A 10,516-nucleotide genomic window follows, 5' to 3' on the forward strand; every position below is an offset into this window, starting at 1 on the left:
TTTCCCAGCTGGCTGAGTATCTTGCCGCATTTGTTGATAGATTGATCAAAGCCACAGTCTTTACCTGGTGGGTTATTGGCCGTATCTCATGGAGAGAGAGTGGCGTCCCTTGCTGTTCGCTGAGCAGTTGTAAAAGACTCCTGTCCAGCATTTCAAACACTAGACAGGTATGTCCTTTGTGTTGAAACTGCTCAAAGAAATGAACCACATTTTTCATGGCTGGGTCAAGCACGCTCACTGCTTCAAGCATTTTGATCTGTGGGGAAAATAGGAAAAATGACATAGGTACTTAGCATTCTAGATGAAGTTCATTTAATAAGCAAAACATAAGCAAGAAAACATGAAAAACCTAATTATCAAAACGCATTAAATAAATTACCTCTCTTTTAGCGGTCTTTTCGGTTTTCAGGATCTTGAGGGCCACGTCCTGTGCTGTGATTAAATTCACACCTTTAGCAACTTTGCCAAAGCACCCTTCGCCGCTGAATTCTTTAATGAGGTAGCGACTTGTGCTGCTGCACAGTGTGTCGCTTATTTGCACCTCAGAGCTCTCCGATTTCTTCTTCTCATCTGTTACCGCGGACAGAGAAGCAGTACATGAGGGAGAGGAGGAGAACATCTGAAGGTTACAACATGGAGTCGGCAGGGTCATTCAGTCAACAGAACATGCACAAATGTAGCTGAAGCATTCAGTATAGTCATGTAAATAACATTTGGTTGTCATTCTACGACCAATTGAAGAAGAATATTACGTCCGATATACTGAAAATGGCCAATGACTTCTTCAGTGATATTCTAAAGAATGAGAAGAGCAACATATACCGAATGAGAAAGAACGTGATCAAATGCTACACTGATCTTCAGCATTCAGATCATTTTCTCAAGAAGAAGTTACTCTGCCGTAAAAATGCTCATTTAAGTTGGAAGTCTTGAATTGAAAATGTTACGTACTAGGTAGGTATTATCGGAAACATTTACTTAAAGTATAAAAAGTTAGAAATGTTTCAAACTCTTAACCTGCAAAGTGACCTCTAGCTTCAGAATGAAAATTAGATACTTATAGTACAAGCATCCTAAGCACTGTGCTTGAGTAAATGTATTTAGTTACTTCTCATCACTGTGTGTGTGTGTGTGTGTGTGTGTGTGTGTATGTGTTGAGTCTTACTTACCAGTTTTATCTGCTGTCAAACAGCTGGCTGAATCAGAACGTGAAGACATTTTGCTGCAACAAATGTTTTTCCAGATGTGCTACTTCTTCAGTGTAACTTCTTCAACTAACTCTGGTCTGTGTTCTCACCTGAAGGTAAACAGACCAGCTCTTGATGACACCACAATAGAACAAGATTCTATTCTATTAGAGGAAGATTCCATTCTAATCCTTTATCTGAAGAATGAAGGACAATCACTTGGTTTACAGACAAATTGTTCATTTCTGATTTATGCAGTTGATCACTTTCTATCCAATGTGTATTTCAAGTATAAGCATTCTAATTATAAGTCTTTTAAAGCTATGGCTGTCGCCACGTTTAATGCTCTGTTTTAGCCATAGTTACCTTTGTTTACCTGTTTATAGCAGAATGCAGTAGTTCTCTCTCACACACACACACACACACACACACACACACAGAGCATATGTACAGTAGGTCAGTCATTTCTTTTGTTCAGACTTTACACCTTTTGCTCCAGAGAATTCTGGCTTCATAAATTCAGCTCACATGCTGTCATGAAGAAAGGCAAGAGAGGCTTCCACCCCCAGATAAGGAGCTGTCACCAAGCAAAGAATTGCTGAACACTGTTGTGGATGATCAATCAAACTGCTTTACAATTGTGCAATTTAAGGTTTTGACGTTAAATAGTCCTCATAATTACACTGTGCATGAGTTTATGGAATACTGTTGGTGAACTACTGAATTGTGAAATATTTTATGCATAACATTTGAAATTCACTGCTTTTGAATTTTAAAGTCAGATATTTTGAAATTCAGTTGAATATCAGCTATCTTTTGTACAGATTTCAAGATGTTTATGTAATATAATAATAAACAGAATTGCCGTATTCGTAGTCATAATGTGTGCGTGCGTGTGCTTTTTTAGTGTATGTGTGTGTGTGTGTGTGTGTGTGTGTGTGTGTTGTTGAGACAACACAAAAAGGGACAGGGTTCATTCGTTCATCAGAGTTAAGCCATTCCCATAGAAATGCATGGAAACTCATGGTCATCGAGCTACATTTTTCATCTTTTTTCCCCAAAAGTGTATTGGAAAACTTTTTTTATAATTAATTCTCACTTCAGTCTATCTGGTCATTAAGTGTGTGTGTGTGTGTGTGTGTATTGAGCGTACGGGAGCAAGAGAGCTTCAACCCCTCAGCTCGTCCTGGTGCCAGCAGCCAGATTGTATTAATGGCATAAATGAATCGAGCCCAGGAACCTTCGAGGGCGTGTTAGTGGCAGCAATGTTTCCAGAGGGAAGAATATTCCCTGAACCCCGGGTGACTTTGGAATAAATAACACAAGAGCCCTTTGCTCTCAATCATCAGCAATACAGTAGAGCCACCTGCATTACAATGTTTCTAGCTACTGGCTGACGTTAATTGGCTGTCAAAATACGGTGTTGACTGTTGGACCTGGTTGTCACAAAGCAGTGTTTAATGTAATGTGCCATGCTGGAGGAAACTGAGTCAACTCAGATTTACATGAAGTGCAGGTTCAGTATCGACCAAGGGACTAAATTTTCCAAATGAGATATCATTGACCGGTAACTAAAAGTAAAAATTTACAGTTCTGGAAACTGGTTTGAACTGACATCAGAAAAAAAAAATGTAATTTAAAGTTTCCATTTTCTTGCTAAGAGTTAGTTGAGAAGATTAATACCACTCTTGTCTGTTCAGTATGAAGCTACAGCTAGCAGCAGGTTAGCTTATTTGAGCTAACTTAGGGATGACAAGACTCTTGCAGGGCAAACCAGTGGAGACTCCAGGATGCCACCACTTCCTGTCGGGAAATAGGTCCAGCTGTAATCCTCCATAAATCCACAAATTCAGGTTTTAACACTTTGGATTTTGAATAATGTAAACCAAAACAGATATAATGTCTTAATTAGTGAGCTTTAGTGGTGCTGGTAGGTGATTTTTTTACCTTTGGAAAGAACCAGGGTAGCTGTTTCCACCTGTTTACACTAAGCTAGGCTAACCAGCTGCTGGTTCCAGCTTCATTTTGAACAGATGTGAGAGTCTCTAAGCAAGAAGGGCAATAAGCGTTTTTCCCAAAATATCAAAATATTCCTTTAAACATTTTAAAGTCTGTGTAACTAGGGCACCAAAATGAAAGCTGAGCTAAAGCTTGTAGTCAGAACTGCTACCTGCATCATTTTATGAAGTCTGGACATAAATATTATTTTAGACCACAGTTTTACAAAGGGCTATGTGTTAGACTATTTTTGAGGAGGTGGTGCATTTATGCTCAGATAAGCCAGTCATCTGCTGGCTGTAACTTCATATTTAGCATACAGACATGAGATTGGTATTAATCTTCTCATCTCACTCTCAACGAGAACGTGAACAAGCTGATTTTCCCAGAAAGTTGAGCTCCTCCTTTAAAATACAACAAAGTAGCTGACCTGAGTTTTAACTGCTGTCAGGGTGTTGGGTGCACATGTAAATGTCTTTATTTTTATTCAGACTAAATGTCTCGCAAAACAATCTGCATGGTGCGGCTTGTGGTGTTAGAATGGTGGTTATCTGTAAACTGTCAGTCTGGTTGTTATATGGCTGCCCAGCACCTCTCTCACCAGTTGTTCTTCTAACTTGCACCACTTGTGGCTTTGCATTGAAACTCTAGTCTGAAATGTTGATTGTTTTAACCAAAAAAGTATTTTGTAAAAACAAACTGGCCAACAGCTGCATTGCTACGACAAATGGGGGCTTACTATCGAATTATCTCGGGGATAGGTTGACCACTGACAGATTAGGTTAAACTTTCCTCTAGAGTAGTAGTAGTGTGTGCTTATGTTTAGAGCTGACAGACTTGTGCCCAATTGTGAATGATTTTACTATGATTGGTCATAATCTCTCTCTCTGTTGAGAGGAAAAGAGATATAATCCAGTTGTTTCTTGGCAGAATCACAAGTCCATATTATGTCCCAAAAATATATTTTATTGCGGGATAGGCAAAAAAAATTCAGCCTTTTTGTAATCTAATTTTTTTAACAGTTCACAGCTCTCTTCATGAGTGAAATAAACACCACAATTAGTTTGAATATATTGAATCATTCATGCTGAAATTAGCATGATTTCAAGGTGTTTAATGACCTTATAGATAAATAACTAAGTATTATGTATGTAGGTAGGAATGGCTGTCCATAACAAAATCCACTGTCCTTCAAATGTTTCCTTGCTGAACCAATTAAGATGTCTATTGATTCCAAAATAAATGCTTTTTGTACTTTGCAGCCTCAGATTTGTTGGATTTCTGAACTGCCTTCACTGTCACAGCTGCCTCAGAGATTTGACACCTGGATATAATCAGTGGTAGCAGTTGTTTTAAGATACTGAAGTCAGAGTAATTCAATTCAATTCAATTCAAATCAATTTTATTTATATAGCGCCAAATCATAACAGAGGTTATCTCAGGGCACTTTTCATATAGAGCGGGTCTAGACCGTACTCTTTATAGTTATATTTACAGAGACCCAACATTCCCCCATGAGCAAGCACTTGGCGACAGCAGCCAGTAAAAACTCCCTTTTAACAGGTAGAGACCTTTAACAGAACCTGGCTCACTGTACTAATACAATACTGTAAAAAGAATCCAGTACAAAAAGTCTTGCATTCAAAGTCCTTCAAAATAGTCACAAAAAATATACTTAAGTTAAAATGTAACAGTATATGTCATCCAAATCAATCACGGGATAAATTGGTAAATTTATCCGCATTAAATAAATTACCTCTCTTTTAGCGGTTTCTTCGGTTTTCAAGATCTTGAGGGCCACGTCCTGTGCTGTGATTAAATTCACACCTTTAGCAACTTTGCCAAAGCACCCTTCGCCGCTGAATTCGAGAAAATTCAGAGAACCTACCCGAGAGAAAATCTAATTTGTCTACCAATTAAGGCATGATAAATGTGTGTTGTCGAAAATGTTGATTTTGCCATGTAGCAAAATGTCGACAGTTTCCACAGCAAATTCTGTGTCTCCACCTCTTACGGAAAATTCATTAATTAAAATCAAATCAATGGGGCTTCTCCTCAACATACTAAATATAATTTTTAGTCATTAATGAGTTAGAGGAATAGTTGGACATTTTGGAAAATATACAATTTACTATATTTTGACAGGAAGTCACTGTGTCTAGCAAAGAAACAGTCCAGCACATAGTCACCAACCACAGCCTGACATTTGTGTATGGACTAAAACAAAATTGACATAAACATGTAAAACAGTGATGACATGTAAATTAGTCGGCTTTTAGAGGTGCTGGTAGGCTGATTTTGTTACCTTTGAAAGAGCCAGGCTAACAGTCCCTCCCCAATTTCCAGTCTAAGCTAAGCTAAGCTAATTTGGCTGCTGACCAGAAAGATATCGCAGAGATCATCAAACTATGTATGATCTTAAATATTATAAAAGTAATGTGTTGGAAAACATCCCGTTAAACTTTTGTAGAGTTGAGGCTGTGATGGCTTGTCAAAGGATGCAAAGTATCACCCTACAGTTTATAATTATACATTTATTTAAAACATAATTTAGTCATTGGTCAAATAAAAGTACATAACAGGTATCATTTGTCATTCATACTGGCATCCAATTGTCACAAAAGCCACGAGTTAAAACCCGTCCTAGTCTCATAATTCAAAGACAGGGAAGTCTGTGCTACAACTGACTTCCAAAAGTACGAGGAACCTCTCAGGTTTGAGCAACAGGGTCGGTCCTATGTTGCCAACCACTCCCTCCTTGATGGACGGTCCGAACATTTGTGTGTGTCCGATGTTCCTGGCCGCATCCAGGGATCTGTGGCGACAGTTTCTACGGAGCTCGGATGGTTAAGATTGTGGAGAGAAAATTGAGGAGGGAAGGAGTCGTCATCAGACCGATCCCCTGGTCCTGAAGAACAGGAGCAAGGAGTCAGAGTCAAACACTAATAGTATTACATCTTAAAACCAAGCCTTTCATTAGAGCATCACCCTGCATGGACTACTGCAGAACTCAGTGTTTGGTATGTACATAAATATTTGTTGCGTAAAAATGGTGACTAATTCTTTATCCAACTAGAATAAACCGTTTCCATGGTTATTTGAATACTGGCTGAATATAATGACTTTTGGGCTTTTGAAACCCATTAAAGCTCTAATGTAGACATTTAATCAGACATCTATGAAAAACACTCCTGATATTTCTTTTAATACAACAAAACTGAAACACCTTGCATTCAGAAAGTACTCATACCCCTTCACTATCTTCACATTTTATCAATCTCCACTCAATACCCCATAATGACAAAGTGAAAACAGAATTTTGAAATGTCTGCAAATTTATTAAAAAGTCAAAATGGAAAAATAAACACTGAAATAAGTACTCAGACCCTTTGCTATGCCACTTGAAATTTAGCTCAGTTGCCTCCCATTTCTCTTGATCATGTTTCTACACCTTGATTGGAGTCCACCTGTGGTAAAGTCAATTGACTGGACGTGATTTGGAAAGAACCACGCCTGTCTATATAAGGCCTCACAGCTGACAACGTACATCAGAGCAAACCAAACCATGCGGATGAAGAAACTGTCTGCAGAGCTCCGAGACAGGATTGTTTTGAGGCACAGCTGAATGGCTACCCAAATAAATAAATACATAAATAAAATAATAATAATAATAATAATCATAATAATAATAATAATAATAATTCTGCTGCATCGAAAAGGTTACCAAGAGCAGAGTGGCCTCCATAATTCTTCAATAAAAGACGTTTGGAACAACCAGGACTCTTCCTGTCACTATGGGGTACTGAGTGTAGATTGATGAGGGACGATTTTAGCATAAGGATGCAACATATAACAAAATGTGAAGGAAGTGAAAGAGTCTGAATACTTTAGGAATGCACTATATGTATACAAAACATAAGGACCAACAGAAATTAGTCTTTCAAGTCGCACCGGCAGTGTATCCACGACGACTGAGAGCCATCAGACGACCTGTCCTGTACCGGCTCCTTCCTTCACCTCCTTGCTCCTGCTGCAGCCTGTTACCTGTGTGAGTGGAGTAGTCATCTTGGCCAGTGGACTGGCTGGAAGCAGCTCGTTCCTGAACCAACCACCGGACATAACAATAAGACTTCATGATTTAAAAATAATAATAATAATAATAATAATAATAATAATAATAATAAAGGTTGTAGCTCACTTAACTGTAGCTTTAGAGCTCACAGGATACACCATAACACATAAGTAACCTGCCAGGTGTGTATTGGTGGGTAAAAAAAAAAAAGAAAAAGTGTACCAGAGGGTGCTGTGACTGTTTGGCCAGCCTCCTCCTCTCCCTGGCCGACAGCTGGGGGGTCTTCTCAAACTCTGGGGTGCGGGGGACTGGAAAGGCATCACCCTGGGGGGTCTCAACAAACATACACACACCCACAAAAAAGCAAACTTAGTCCCAGGCATCTTTACATAAACTTTGGGGATGTATTACACTATAGTTAGTTTCAAAGTATGGTTCCATTCCTTTATAGTTATATCATCCTGGTGATACTAGATCCTTAAATAACTATCGACAAGTTCAATTATTTGTCCTTCATTGAGCAACACATGTTATAGATGTAAATTTGTTTTATGGTACATTTAGTAGTAAGTAGGTTAAGTAAGTAGTAAGTAAGTTCTTCAAGATAAACAAGCATGATTTGAGCTTTACCACTGACAGCAGAGACCAGTATTGGTTTAGGATGGTCTAACAGAAGATCGCATTGTGTTCAAAGTATCAAAATATTAACTTCCTGCCTCTAGACCACAGGCAACATTTTAAATGTTTGATAGGTGTACATGGTGACAAGACTGGTGACGGTAAAGTGAGCTTTGTACTCCAGAGAAGGAGAGGGGGAAAAAAAAAACCATCCATCAGTGTTGTAGTAGCCCCAGGAGTTTTGGATGGATGTGTGCTGTGAAAATTCAGATCTTGAGTGACCCCCCCGAAACCCAATTCACTGTCAAGTCTGTACTAGGGCTGGATATGGGCATTGTCTCCCAATTCAATTTGATTTTGATTCACAAAGTCCAGAATCGTTTGATTTCAATTCTTGTATTTGTTTAAAAAACTGAACAAATGATATTAGGTTACAAAGACACCTCTGCATACACACACAGCACATGAAACGTTTACCATTATTTTCTACAGCATCATCAAATATAATTAAACCCACCTGGATCACGCAAGAGCTCACTTGGTCAGCCATCTTGAAAGTCTACTACACGTTCGATTGGACAAGTAGACTCTACCTTGTGATTGGATTGTCACTGTCCTATCAGATTCAGGTGTGAAGACGGAAAAACCTTTACTTGTAACTTCAGCGTCACACACAGTGTGGGAACTTTGAGCGCTGAGTTTTACACACAGCTTATTGCTTCGTATCTGTATACAGATGTTCAACAAAAGCACTCCTCCCCCACAGTGTCTCTGTGTAACCTCAACCCGATTCCATTTCCTCCAAGATTTTATTCAGTTTTTAAAAAAACAAAAAACAAATTCAAATGTTTTCTACACACGATCAAACTTGAATGTCTCATGTCAATTTATTTTACAGGTTTACTAAGGTGGATTTTCAAACATCCTTTACAAGCTCAAATCTTATTGAAACTAATTTAAGCCCGTACATTTCTGTAGCTAGCTCGTTGGCAGGGCCAGACTCAATAAGTACAATCCACACACTGCTCATTAAGCATCCACGGCCTCGCATCTCATAGTCAGAAATAATATCTCTTCAACAAACACAAACAGACATCATATCATTGAGTTTTTCTTGCAGTCTATCCCTCCGTGGATACGATCTCTAGATTCGAGAAAGCCAAAGTCAGCTAACCATCCTAATGCGTGACCGTCCTGTAAACGGCAGCGGTCTACATGGACTAACTATTCACGTCCACATTCACATCCACACGTTGGAATAATTTGATTGCAACAAAGTAGACATTTAACATATGGTGCAGCCCTAACTGAACCACTTACAAGTAACCACTGCATACACAGAACACTTAGCACAGATGCACGTTTACTGAGAAAGCTGCAAATGCAAAGATCAGTGTTGGGATGTTAAGAATCAATACCGATCATTCAAATGAAAAATCAGATTAATCGGAAATGTTTTTTTCATCCAGCCCTAATTTGCACTAGCTGTGTAATTTTAGTGACCGTGATACAAAAGAAAAGAGTTGCACATCTTGATTTCATGGTGGTCTTACCAATGAATGCACTCTCTGACTCCAGCAGAGAACCTCTTGCAGATCCCCCCATCACACTCTTCTGCAACATACACACAACTCTTTTCATAATTCAACTCTGATAGTTACAGTCAGTTAATATAGTATATATATTCCATGTAGAGAATTTCTGAAGCAGATTATTGTAGAATCTCTCAAGCATAGGTGCTTGATCTATCAAAACATTATCTCTTTTCAACTCACCAGATAATCATTTTGCTGTGGTGGAGACAGGTCAAGATAATCTGTGACACAAGAAGAACATTGTTTACTTTCTTTGCTGCAAATGCAAAATGGTTGTGAAAAAAAGGAGTAAATGCAAAGACCCGTGGATGTCACTGTCCTGATAATGTGCCCAGATACAGATCACCAAGTAGAAATGGGGCCATAGAGAAGACATTTTATCCTCAACATCCACATTAACCAAAGAAAATCTCCATCTGTCAACCTGGTAAAATATACACGAACAAAAAATAAACTGTCTTTCCAGGCAACTCTCCAACTGAAACAACTGCAACGGGATAAATAGGATTTTTTTTTTTTTTTTTTTTTAATTTTAACATGTAAGGAGAGCTAACCGTCCTGAACTGTAGACCTCTGGCTGCTGAACTGGCGATTTGGATCCCTGTAGTCATTCCTTCTCCTGCTGGTCACACCCACTTCCTCCAGCTTTGGAACCTCACTGGAGCCCAGCCTGAACTTCCCATCTGACTCGCAAATACAGATACCAACAATTTATGGCTGATATTATTGATTTGCAGTGGAGTGCAGTTAAAATTCTAAAACCGGTGTGTTACCTGCGTATTTAAGCTGAAGGGAGTCGTGGATTCGCAGCAGGTTTCTGGGATCCATGTTTCTGGAGTTGGGCCTTCGGACTGGAGCTTGGAGCCGAAGCCTGGCCATATCAAAATCATCCACCATGGGATGCTCCCCATGTCTGGACAAATAAAGACAAGTGCACACACCCACACACACACACACACACACACACACACACACACACACACACACACACACACACACACACACACAGAGCATATGTACAGTAGGTCAGTCATTTCTTTTGTTCA

At 39.0% G+C, this 10,516-nt stretch overlaps 1 long non-coding RNA gene across 1 annotated transcript; it reads right to left on the reverse strand.

The window, feature by feature from the left end:
• Positions 1-9,317: 9,317 nt before the first annotated feature.
• On the reverse strand, positions 9,318-10,080 carry LOC120787266. Its single transcript, XR_005706896.1, has 3 exons — positions 10,025-10,080; positions 9,651-9,691; positions 9,318-9,489 (listed from the first exon to the last, which is right to left on the reverse strand). It is a non-coding gene; the product is annotated as an uncharacterized LOC120787266 (long non-coding RNA).
• Between the last annotated feature and the right edge of the window lie 436 nt (positions 10,081-10,516).

Source organism: Xiphias gladius, unplaced genomic scaffold, assembly GCF_016859285.1.
Source record: "Xiphias gladius isolate SHS-SW01 ecotype Sanya breed wild unplaced genomic scaffold, ASM1685928v1 HiC_scaffold_1323, whole genome shotgun sequence".
Taxonomy (NCBI): domain Eukaryota; kingdom Metazoa; phylum Chordata; class Actinopteri; order Istiophoriformes; family Xiphiidae; genus Xiphias; species Xiphias gladius.